The following is an 11,211-nucleotide window of genomic DNA, read 5'->3' as shown; positions in this document are numbered from 1 at the left end:
TCCCTGGCATGGATTTACATTCAAATTGTAATTGTTGGTCACATTGGAGAGCTGCCAGGAGAAGTTGTTAAGCTGTTATTACACGACTGAGACTTGAGGTTAGCAGGGAGCACGAACTAGGCTTGGCATATCCCTCATGTTTGATGTACAGCCTGCTGAACATAAATCTTGGCCCTGGGTTCCGTCTTGATAAAATATCTGAGGCAGGAAAGTGGAATGGCTGTCGCCTGTAAAGCCAGCTTCCTGTATGGAGCCTTGCTCTGCAGGGCTTGTATGAATTAAACATGGACTAGGGCCATTATAAATGACAGGGTCAGAACAGCCAAATGTGGATGTTGGAAAAACAATATGACCAACAGAATCTATCATCTCTGCCAGCTCAGTGAAACTTCGTCAAGTAAGGCCAAGTCAGCAACTGTAAGGCTATAGCTCCAGTGAATACCCTAATACAGACCGGATCTGAAGTGAACTGAGGCACACTGAAACTAATACGGCATTAGAGTTTATGGCCAGAGAGGAGCTCACTGAAGTTAGTGTTGTAGTATCATTGTAGTGGATGATAATCTGACAAGGACTGCTTAAAAGCCTGTGATTCATACATACACAATGCATGAAGAAGGTACAGTACATCCCTGACAGGCTACAATGTGTAATGCTACAGGACCTCAGTGTCACTTTAGGTTATAATTACAGTATAGATACGATGCACCTCTGAGATCACATGCTAAGACTAGCATTACTCTGCCTAAAGGTTTTAAATTTTAATGCACAACCATTCATTATTCACCATTAATTATGCCAAGCTAATGTTTACAATCACCATTACTTTCTTCTGTCTGATTCTCGTGTCCGCAGAGACAAGCTCTCTCATTAACCAGAGCTTATCTCCTTAAATGTGCCATTAGTAACCCAAATTGGTTCTACCTGGCAATTTGTTTTGACATCTTAACTAGGCCTTGCAATTTTTCTCAGTCTCAGCTTGTGCTTGAGGCATTTATTTGTGTACTGTACATGCCCAGGGGCTTGCGAGATGCCCTCCTTTTCCCCTTAAAAAATGAATAGCACTTGAGTATTTAATGGATTTTCAAACAAAGTGCCCTGCCACTTACTGACATCACTTACTTGCCACTTGCAAATCGTCTCTTGGCTTCAGGCAGATTGTTTTCAATGTAACAAGGTTTGTTTTCATTCTGGCTAAAATGCACATTAAGGTTGTGTGAAAAAATAACTTTATAAGGAAGTTTATTTCACAGTGATCCAAGAGAAAATCAGATTAAGTACCTTTTTGCAGAAGCTCATGATGCTGGAATGCTCCCTTATTAATCATACTTCTGGAAGAGACGTAGTACCAAGTCTACTCATGCTCAGCTGTATCATTCTCTCCGAGGCCTCCAGTGCGCTGTGGTATTGTTTCTCTCCAGGCGTTGGTTTGTCACATTTGCCCAGTTTCTCAGCTGCTGATGACATTGAAGCCAGATGCCGGCAGCTTTGCAGCTCCATCCAAGTCTGTCAGTGGATAAAACATGGACTCATGGACTGTGTTTGTTTCATATTTCTGAGCTTTGTTATTTGGACCAGGAACAGACATATTGATGAAGTGGACTCTTGAAAACAGTGGACGCTGACCAAAACACATCTGTCTCTCTCATCGTCAAAATAAACCAAACATGTATAGTATTAACACGGAGACCCTGGTGATCTTTACTTGAATCAGTAAACATTGTTGCTCTTGTTTAATTCTGAGATATCAACAAGTTACAATAAAGCAACCAATCTTTCACAAGATGCCACATCCCTTACATTATTCCAACACTTGTTTGTGGAAAATATTTACACAACAGTGGGTTCAAAGTTAATATTTGGAAGTATGGATACTGTAGATGATTGCCTTAATTAATTTTCTGAAGTCTCACATTGTGGAACTAATCCTACATTACCATATCTCCAAGTGATTAATTCACTTTTCAAACAAAGTGACCAAGATGAAGATTAGGGCTACTTTATTGAGGCATGTTATACAAGATAAGAAAAGTTAAATCTGTTATGCTATTTGATTATTTATTCATTCTTTTTTCATTTCTTTTTTTCTTCTTTTTTCATATATCCCCCTCAGGAATGCACAGGCAAGACTCGTACGCATAGATTTTTTTTTTCAGTGAGGTTTAGGTGCAGGGACACATATGTTGCTGTGTCCTTGAAGCAGTTAGGAAATCAGAGCTGAAGGTATAAAACGTCCCCTCGTCGTAAAACTAAGACGGTCTTTGGAAACTGGGCTTTCATTTGTTGCCTGGAGATGCGCACTATTCCCTTGACTTAATCTTCTCCACTTACAGTGCCGGACCCTTTCTCAACACCGTGCCATTCCTTCAGTCAAGTTTTTTTTTTTTTTTTTTTTTTTTACAAACCGTTTGCTCTAAAAACCCTCTAATTACACTTTGCTAACCAAACGGATTCCTTTGTTGATTACTGTGTAGATACAGTCCAGCTGGAACATTTTACTCTTAGATTTGACCATGAGGCCTGAAGAGTGGGTTTTTACACTGGCAAAAGGAAGCAGAAACAGTAGGGTAGCCTCGTGTTTAGGGATACCCTCCTGTAAGTGAAAGGTCATACAGCCACCATGTGTCCACCATAGGTCACTCAAAATAATAGCCTCAGTTAAATGCGTTTATGTTAATGATCACTAAATCATACTTTAATCCACTTGGCTGCACTGTGGGGTCATCACGGCTGTTATAAAAAACAACTGAAGACATCTTCATCGTGCAAAAAAAGGCAACCGGACAAGCCTCAGACTGGTCGGTTCAGCGTTTGTATCTTGTTTCTCCAAGACCTAGGCGTGCCTTTTTCTTCAGGGTCAGGGTGACATTGTTTTATAAGGTTGACACACAGTGGGTGTCCTGCAGTGTTAGTATGACTGTCTCTCATTTACTCTCCCTTGTCAGATACACTATCGTCTAGTGTGGTCTGAAAGGTAAACAGGACCCTGGGGGGTATGGGAGTTCCAGTCTGCGTTCTCTCCTCAGTGTCAGAGTCAAGTGTTAGCTAATGGAGCTTGTCAAAATCCCTGTAGCCTAAAACCACCTGCCTTGAGAGCCATTGTGCATGGAAGTCAACACACTGTAGTAATACCCCCTAGCACTACAGCTCGACTCAATACTGTGCTGTCACACTTGATTTATACAGAAAGCCGTGAGGAATAAATGCTACAATTAATCTTAATTAGGCCTTGGTAATCCTGATAGAACTCTATTAACTGTGACTCGTGTGACCTCTAAATTAAAAAAATGCCTCTGTGTTGTCTTGGTCAATATGGCAACAGTATTTCACAAGGCACAACTGCATGGCAATAATTTTAACCCAGTATATTATGCTGTGATATGTGATATTCTGTAATTATTCAATTAAAGCCCCAGTCCGCAATCTTCGCAATACCACAGCCATCTCAAAATGGCAACATGGTCCGCATTTGCTCATGTGGATTATGTGGACTCAACTGCATGGAGGCTATAGGGAATGTGGATCATATTGATTCATCCATTTTGTGACAGCTGGGGTGTTGCACTATTTGCAGATTGTGGCTTTAAAGAACCGTTGATTTTGCATATTTAGCATAATATCTACAAAATGTGTATAATTCAAGCAAGCAGTCATATTTTAGAGCTCCAATCTAATTTTTCCTAGCTTTTATCCAGCCATTAGATTCCATTCATTCCACTGCAATAAGAAAATTTACATTCCATGACTTTCTTTTCACCAGTATTCCTAAAATGTCCGCTTTTGTCTTCCTAAAAGCTCCGTTGTGTTTTGATGATTTGAAATTAGGCAAAGGGAAAGTGTATGTCCTTAGAGAAACACAGCAAATGATCGGCTGCGTGGTTTATGAATGGCAGTGACTTTGTTAGCCGCAGAAACAGAACATTACAAGGTGGGTGTTTCAACCAAAAATTCCAGTTTGAAAATTGAGGGATTGTGATTATATGCTGTGAAATTATAAGTACTCTCACATGATTTTCGAAATGGTTTGTTGTCACGTAAAATGTGGGTAAATTGTAGTAAATGGGCCAAACATTTAAAATCACTGGTACAGGAAACTTCCAGCCTAAATCACATTAACTCTGTTTAAAGCCTTGGATTGTCAGTTTACATTTCATTTCTAGTCCTGTTTAGTTGTTGCCATTGTATGTTTTGTTCCTCTGTAGCTAACTAATCAAAAGTTAATGCACTGACGTCACAGGGGGATATGTTTAGCATAGCTACACTGTAAAAAAAAAAAAAAAAAAAAAAAAAAACACAACAATCTAAACCAGAAACATTTGCTGTCAAGTTTCAGTGTCAACCCCTAAAAATCAAATAGCAAGAGCTTCTTCAGATTCCTCAGTTCACAGCCAAGTTAACCAGACTTACTGGGAGAAATCCAGCACAGCAGAGGGAGAACAAATGTCTTTCTCCCATAACGCTCCATTATAGCTGCAGCTGCTCTCTATGTGCATTGTGTTTGGTGATTTTTCCCAAATGTAAAAACCTTTGGAAAAACATTTGGAACAAATTACACCCTAAACACAACAAAATAGCACCAGAAACACAATGTAGGTCACCAGTCCTTGTTTTTAAACAGTATTAATGTGTTTTAGGCTGGAATTTTCCTTTATTTGTTGTGTACGATTTTTAAAGGCTTGAACCCTAAATGAATGGATGAAAGCTATTGAAGGCATTAAATGAAATCATGAAATGACACATTTATTATTATAATTTAAAATTAATTATAACTATGTATTTATTTGTGTTGGAAAAAAAAAACAAAAAAAAACATGATATTATGTCTTCCACAGGTTGGCGGAGCAAGTGTGTTTGTCCCACTGAGTACAGTGGAAATCCCGTATAACTGCGCTGTGAAGCATCTTAGAAAAATATCCTGCCCAGCAAACATGAAGATGCAAAGTGTGGCCCTCCCATAAGGTATACATACTGCTATGAGCCAAACATGGTGCGCATGTGCCCTCAGCCACACACACACAAACAAATATAAAATGCTCACACGTACACACATGCTCTCAGTGGCCTAAATGTAAGTGCTGGCTCAGTTTGTCACGCACACAGAGCCATGGTAACATACTCACACATCCATCCTCCACTGGCACACCACTCCCTTAATGGGCTTTATCTTTGGATTCCTGAGTGGTTAGTTAGTCTGCAGGCTTATCTGGCTGCTGAGGCCAGAGTCAGAGTGCATGTGTAGAGGAAGGAGCACTTTCCTATTAGACCAGAGTAATAACAAGGCCTGCTGGGTTTCCTGGCCCAGCACAGATTAGATCGGGGGCCAGGGCCCGTTGGTTTGGCCTGTCTGGGAGCTGCAAGTCTTTGGCTTTTACCACTTGGACTATACGTGGAGGCCCTCTCCCCAGGGAGCAGTGCAGCCGAGGCTGAGCGGAGTGGAGCGCCACGGGGAAAGTCCAAGTCCACCACACATCGGTCTGAACACCAGGAAGTATAGACAGGAAATGACCTGGGCCTCTGGAAGTCATTAAGCCCTCATTTTGGTTCTGCAGGGAGAGGACACACAACTCCCATCCCCTCTCATCTGGATATTTTATTTAAAGCATTCCAGTAAATTTTTCATTCTGAAATCTTTATTTGATGCACAGAGAGACGGTATTTGTTTGATTTGATTTTTGATGAAAGGTTAACTAAATTATTCAACCATTTATGTGCTTTATCTTTTAGTATTTCAAAATCCAGTGCGGCATGCCAAACAATTATTTTGTCACCAAATGCTTCGAGCAAAAATAGCATCAATGCAGTTTTGACAAATGTTGATCAAACTAGAAACTTGGGGGGAAAAAAGAAAAGAAAAGAAAAGAAAAGAAAGGAAGCCCACTGGTGCTGATGTCAAAATCTGAGAGGGTGGTTGCTTTTTTTTCTTCATCTGTCTTACATCTCTCCACCCCTGTGTTTTCTTCTCTTCCAGGTTGTTCTGTGTGTGACGGCAGTGTTGTATGTGTCCGCCTTAAGACCCTGCCTGCCGTATGTGCTTTGCCCCATCTGAACGTGTAACTAGTAGGAGAGTGAGAGGAACAGCATAGTGCACAAGTCCAGCAAAGGGGGGGTGTTTAAATTTTTAAAGATATGCCATTTTAGCCCTTTAATTATTGAAAGCTCCCAGTGAGCCATGAATAACTTGTGCATAATGCAGACCCACAGAAATGTTTCAGCACCATATATTCTGGAGAATTTGGCTCATGTCTGCACTCACTGTAGTACACATTCTCTTTTTCTGAAAGGAAAAAAAAAGTCAGCTGTTGCGTCACATGACTTGGGCATAAAGCCAAAGAGACTCTGTTGTCAAAGCAAATGCAAATTAATAGAGAAGATGACCTTGACTTAAAACTTAATGATTTATTCATCAGGAGTCCTGCATTTGAGTGGATACGATTCCAAATGTGCTGGTACTGATAAGGAGGTATGCCAATGTAGATTAACACAGGAAAGAAACTGCGAGCCGTTTAATGTATGTCCTTTGCCATGGCCCTTACCTTGACTCACCTTAGATCTAAAGATGCAAGCGAAAAAAAAATTCCTGAGTGTGACACAACAAATCAAGTGAGAAGTACGTGGTGGTTTAGGTGCAAAGTTGTAACCTTTAAAAACCTTTGTTGCCCTGGACGTCTCGCTTCAAATATGCTGATAGCTTTATTGCTGTAGTTCATATCCAGGAGCAAGTCAGACCACAATTCAAAACAGATGCGTCCCTCACCCTTAATCATTATTTCAACAATAACGTGTATCTCGGCTGGCTTTGCCTTTAAAGGGTAACACGGATCTGTTGGTGCACAGAGTCTGTGCATGTACCAGGCTCATATAAACACCCCTGACATTGGGTAAATGCTCAGTGTATCCAGAGGCACACATGCGCTCTGTAAATTGAATGAAAACTTTTTGGCCTGAAGTAAAGGGGAGTCAGACAAAGATGAAATTACAGTTAGCGGGAAGACACTCAAATGTTGCTGCTTTTGATTTAAGAAATCCTATTTTTAATTTTCATGTCATAAAATAGTGTAATTAATGTTAAACTTTTCCTGGTAATCTAAAAGCAAATATTGTCTCTGCTTTCTGTGAATCTCTGTTTAAACAGACTCAATCATAGAGACATTATACCTTATCACCAGCAGAGCACTGGATTTATAACTTAATCCAGTCAAGTGCTTTTGCTGAGCTGCAGCTGACTGATGGTATTATATTTGTGTCAATTTCCATAGCAATATAGTAAATATTTTCAGGCCGAGTGCTTGGCCAGTTGAGAGACAAGGACTTGACATGCGAATATTAGGAAAACAAGTGTAGGAAACGTGGTGAGGAAGAAAGGGTTTCAGCAAGCAGGCAAAGTGTTTGCATTGTCACCACCATGAGTTCTTGTGTTTTGGCCAAAACTTCTTAATGTCTTCCAGTTCTAGTGCGGTACTTGTAGGTTTTGGGCCTGGAAATGCTTAGATTCCAGAAAATATGAATACGCAATGAGCAAGTGTTACGAAAGAACCATAGTTTCCTGATGAGGAAACCTTTCTTGATGACTTTGCATAGAATAAGCAACAAGACTTGGAATACAAAGGCAATTCATACACTGTGCAAGGTGCACAGGTGCAACATTAAGCAGCTATGTCTTAAAAGCACATTTGGCACTATTACCTCGTTTTGTCCAGTTTTCTGTCCAAGTGAGAAGCTCCGGCAGAGGTTACTACAGCATAGAAGTTTATGTACGGTAGTGTTTTTCTTTTCCTGTCGGGGTCATGCTATCATTTATCCGTGACATGTAAATGTTTTATGTCATGCTGAATTGTTGATGTATCTGTCTGGATGTCTGAATCATTAACAGGGTGTTAATATATTGGGGAAAGAAGAATGTCACTCCCATTCTTTATCATAATATGAGGTAAATGATTAATGGCTGTGAAAATGTTGTTATGTTTTAAAACCCAACTTATAGCACATGTTGTATGAGGCAAAGGCACATCTCCTGTTCAGCCTCAGAACTGTGGGGATCCTCTGTGATTTTTCCCCTGACGTTTACAACGCTCGCGCCTAACCAAATGGCAAGTGTAAGCTCTGAGACGTTTCTCATTTTTTGTCAGTTTACTTAAGACAGCCTTTCCTCCATTATATGACGTCAAACGGCCACCGGGAAGACTAAATAAGGCTTTTTAAGTATGTCGCAGTCTGCACAACTGTCCTCGCACTGTTAATGGGGTATTTTTAGACCCCCCTCCAGTTACTGATGGGAGAAAAGTGGTGGGGTGGAGATGTTTTATATTCTCAATCTAAGAGCCAAAAATGTTGCCTTAAAAGTCTCTGTTTAGGGTATCAACCATGTAGGTGTTTCTCATAAAATGTTATTGATAGAGGAAGGAGAGAGAGAGAGAGTGAGAGAGAAAGAGTTTGTAAATGGATGCCTCAAGCCGCCTGCTTCCTCTTGAGGGTCCGCACGCTTTATGGATCACTTCCTCCTCCTCTGTACTCTGGGAACGGCCTTGACATCTGCCGGCGCCATGCTTTGTGATGGTAACCAGGATAAACGCAGAAAACGGGGGATGACATGGCAGCTTAAAAGCCTCTCTCCCAAATAAAAGTAACAAAGAAAGAGAAACAGAGGGAGAAAGAGAGAGAGAAAGAGAGAGAGGGAGAGAGGGGTTGTCAGAATCAAGAGATGAAGACCAGCCATGGGCGATGTTAGATGATTGCACAGACATTTTGGATGAGACTGGGTCTGCCGCTGCTTCTCCTGCTGGGGGACAGGAAGTCTGCCAGGGTGTCCTGTCTTCTCTCTGCCTCCCTGTCTGTCTGTTTAGGTGCCAGTTTCCCTGCTTGTTGTTTTTGTCTGCCTCCTTATCTGTCTTGCTTTAGTTACTTGCCAGGTAAATAAGTTGACTTGCAGGTTAATCATCGAGTACGAAATAATCTGATTATTGTCCGTACTCTAAATAAGTCTCAAGAAGAAGTCCACACATTAGTATGCTCCACTTAAACCCTTTTATTATGAGAACAACCTTTTGATCCCAACTTGGGATCTTTGTCAGGGGTCTTGATTTCCAAAGACTTGATTCCTGCCTCAGTCCAGCACCCACTAAGTGATTGTGTATTGTTATGTTCTCTCTTGAAATAAGACAATATTCCAATTAAGCTGTTCACAATTGTTCACATGCATAGTCCTGTTGTGTTTTCTTGCAACATTTTTGTTGTTGCTCAAATTGTTCAACTGTTATTCTTATTGCTTGACTAGAGATGGCATATTTGATGTGGTACTTGAAGTATTTGTGTATTTATCCTAAACCTTGACTGTAAACCAAATTAACCTCCTTGTGGGGAAATAAAGATCTGAACTTGCAAATCTCGCAAAACACGACTGGGGGTGCATATGAGAGTAGACCATGAGAATTTTGCCACAGGTCACCGCAATAACATGTATTGCCAAGCACTTGGGTTGCCACATGAAGTCACTGTATGATTAAGGTGTGTTGTTGGCTAAAATACCCTTCTCTTTCTTCAATCAAATAAGAATGGTCCACATCTTAATCCAGGTATTGCTTACTCTGACTATGACCTGACCTGTTAACATGGACGTTTCTTAATCTGAATATTATCTGTCTCAGGTTGATACAGGTCTCCATAGGCCAGCTTGCATCAGCGTCAAATCATATGTTTCCCCTTTTCACGGCCCAAATCCTGGTTTTCTAGTAATTCATCAAACAAGAGATTCAGAAGTTTTGGGGGATTTGGCCCCAAGACAGGAAAGTTGACTTGCATGCTTCACTGAAAGCCCACAGCTATTGGCTGGTTCTGAGTGGTACCCTAAAAACATTCCATAGGTTTTCATCCTCGCTGATTATTTTTGTCTGGCGTTTGAGAGACCAATAGGATGTGCTCCAGATTCCTCTGTGTATGAAGTCCTCCCTATTCAGCCAAACACATTCTCCAATAGCATATTTACACCCCCAGAGAATAAAGTAGACAGTCTGGGCTATGTCGCTGAATTATTACATACAGCTTAGATAGGCTATAAAATATAGTTGAGATGGGTCATAGTGTAGCCTTTCATTACCATATCCCTAAGCCCTACTAGTTGAGAAGGAGGCTAAGATTGAATTTAGCCAGAGCATGAAATAACTAATTACATTTACTCATGTTACTGTGATTTAGTAGCTTTGTTATGTACTTGTATTTTTGAGTAAGTAAGTAATTTTACTTTTAATTGAGTATATTTTTGCTGGAGTATTGTACTTCCCCACATTTTAAATCATATCCAAATGAACAGTGACAGATTGTGGAACCTTTCACAATGAACGGTCAAACACCCAAGATGAGACGAGGAATCTGGTTCTACTTTGTTGGTTCTACTTTTTTGTCATTTACAGATTTCCAATAAAAAGTGTTCGATTAAAAATGGCAGATGGTTGACAGAAGCGAGGACCACTTAGGCTCAACGGGCAATAATGTGGAATAAATGTGGAAAAAAAAGCGGTATAATATCAGTGAGCTGGCCTGACGATGAGAACCATGTAGGCTCAACCATCATATCATGTCCTTATTCTACATTTTGTCAGTTGAATCTACAGGGTCCTCACTTTAATCAAGCCAAGGCAATTTTGTGCAATACAGTTTGAACTGTGTACTCTCATCCTTTTGTAAATGCTAATACAGTCATTGTTTCAAAAGATGAACATTTTTCTTTTACTTTGATAGATTTTTACAGCAGTATGTCTACTCCTACTTAAGTAAAACATGAGCAAAGGAACAGTATGTATGTTTGTACTTTAATTTGAAGTACTCTTTCCACCACTGGATATAGCATCAAGGAAGGTCATACAATTTGGGGACACCTTGTTTTATAGAGCTCAGTAAATGTCCACAGGTTCCAGGTCATCTCCTATTTGTCCCTTTGTTTTGAAATATCCTAATAAATATTTCCCAAAAGTCAGCTTTTCAGGAAGTAAGAAAACAGCCTAGTTTTAGCTTCAAGTCACACATTTTTTTTTTTTTTAGTTTTTTAACTGATTTTGAAAGCACTTTGTCAGCCAAAGGAATTTTCTTATCCCAGACAACCATGAGATCTTTCATTTCAGCTGAAAACATGAAAATCAACAACAGTTGCAAGGTTTTCACCCCACAGCGACGACTTGTTTTGAGGCTTGTTCTAGTTCATTAATCATTTAAACACAGCGA

The 11,211-nt window shown here is 40.2% G+C and overlaps 1 long non-coding RNA gene across 1 annotated transcript; it reads left to right on the top strand.

Annotated features, from left to right (window-relative positions):
* Positions 1–4,849: 4,849 nt before the first annotated feature.
* Positions 4,850–6,309, top strand: LOC115360976 (uncharacterized). The gene is made up of 2 exons (XR_003928372.1): positions 4,850–4,959; positions 5,969–6,309. It is a non-coding gene; the product is annotated as an uncharacterized LOC115360976 (long non-coding RNA).
* Positions 6,310–11,211: the final 4,902 nt, after the last annotated feature.

Source organism: Myripristis murdjan, chromosome 6, assembly GCF_902150065.1.
Source record: "Myripristis murdjan chromosome 6, fMyrMur1.1, whole genome shotgun sequence".
NCBI lineage: Eukaryota > Metazoa > Chordata > Actinopteri > Holocentriformes > Holocentridae > Myripristis > Myripristis murdjan.
The sequence above is the reverse complement of the archived record's forward strand: the minus strand, read 5'-3'. Positions and strand labels throughout refer to the sequence as shown.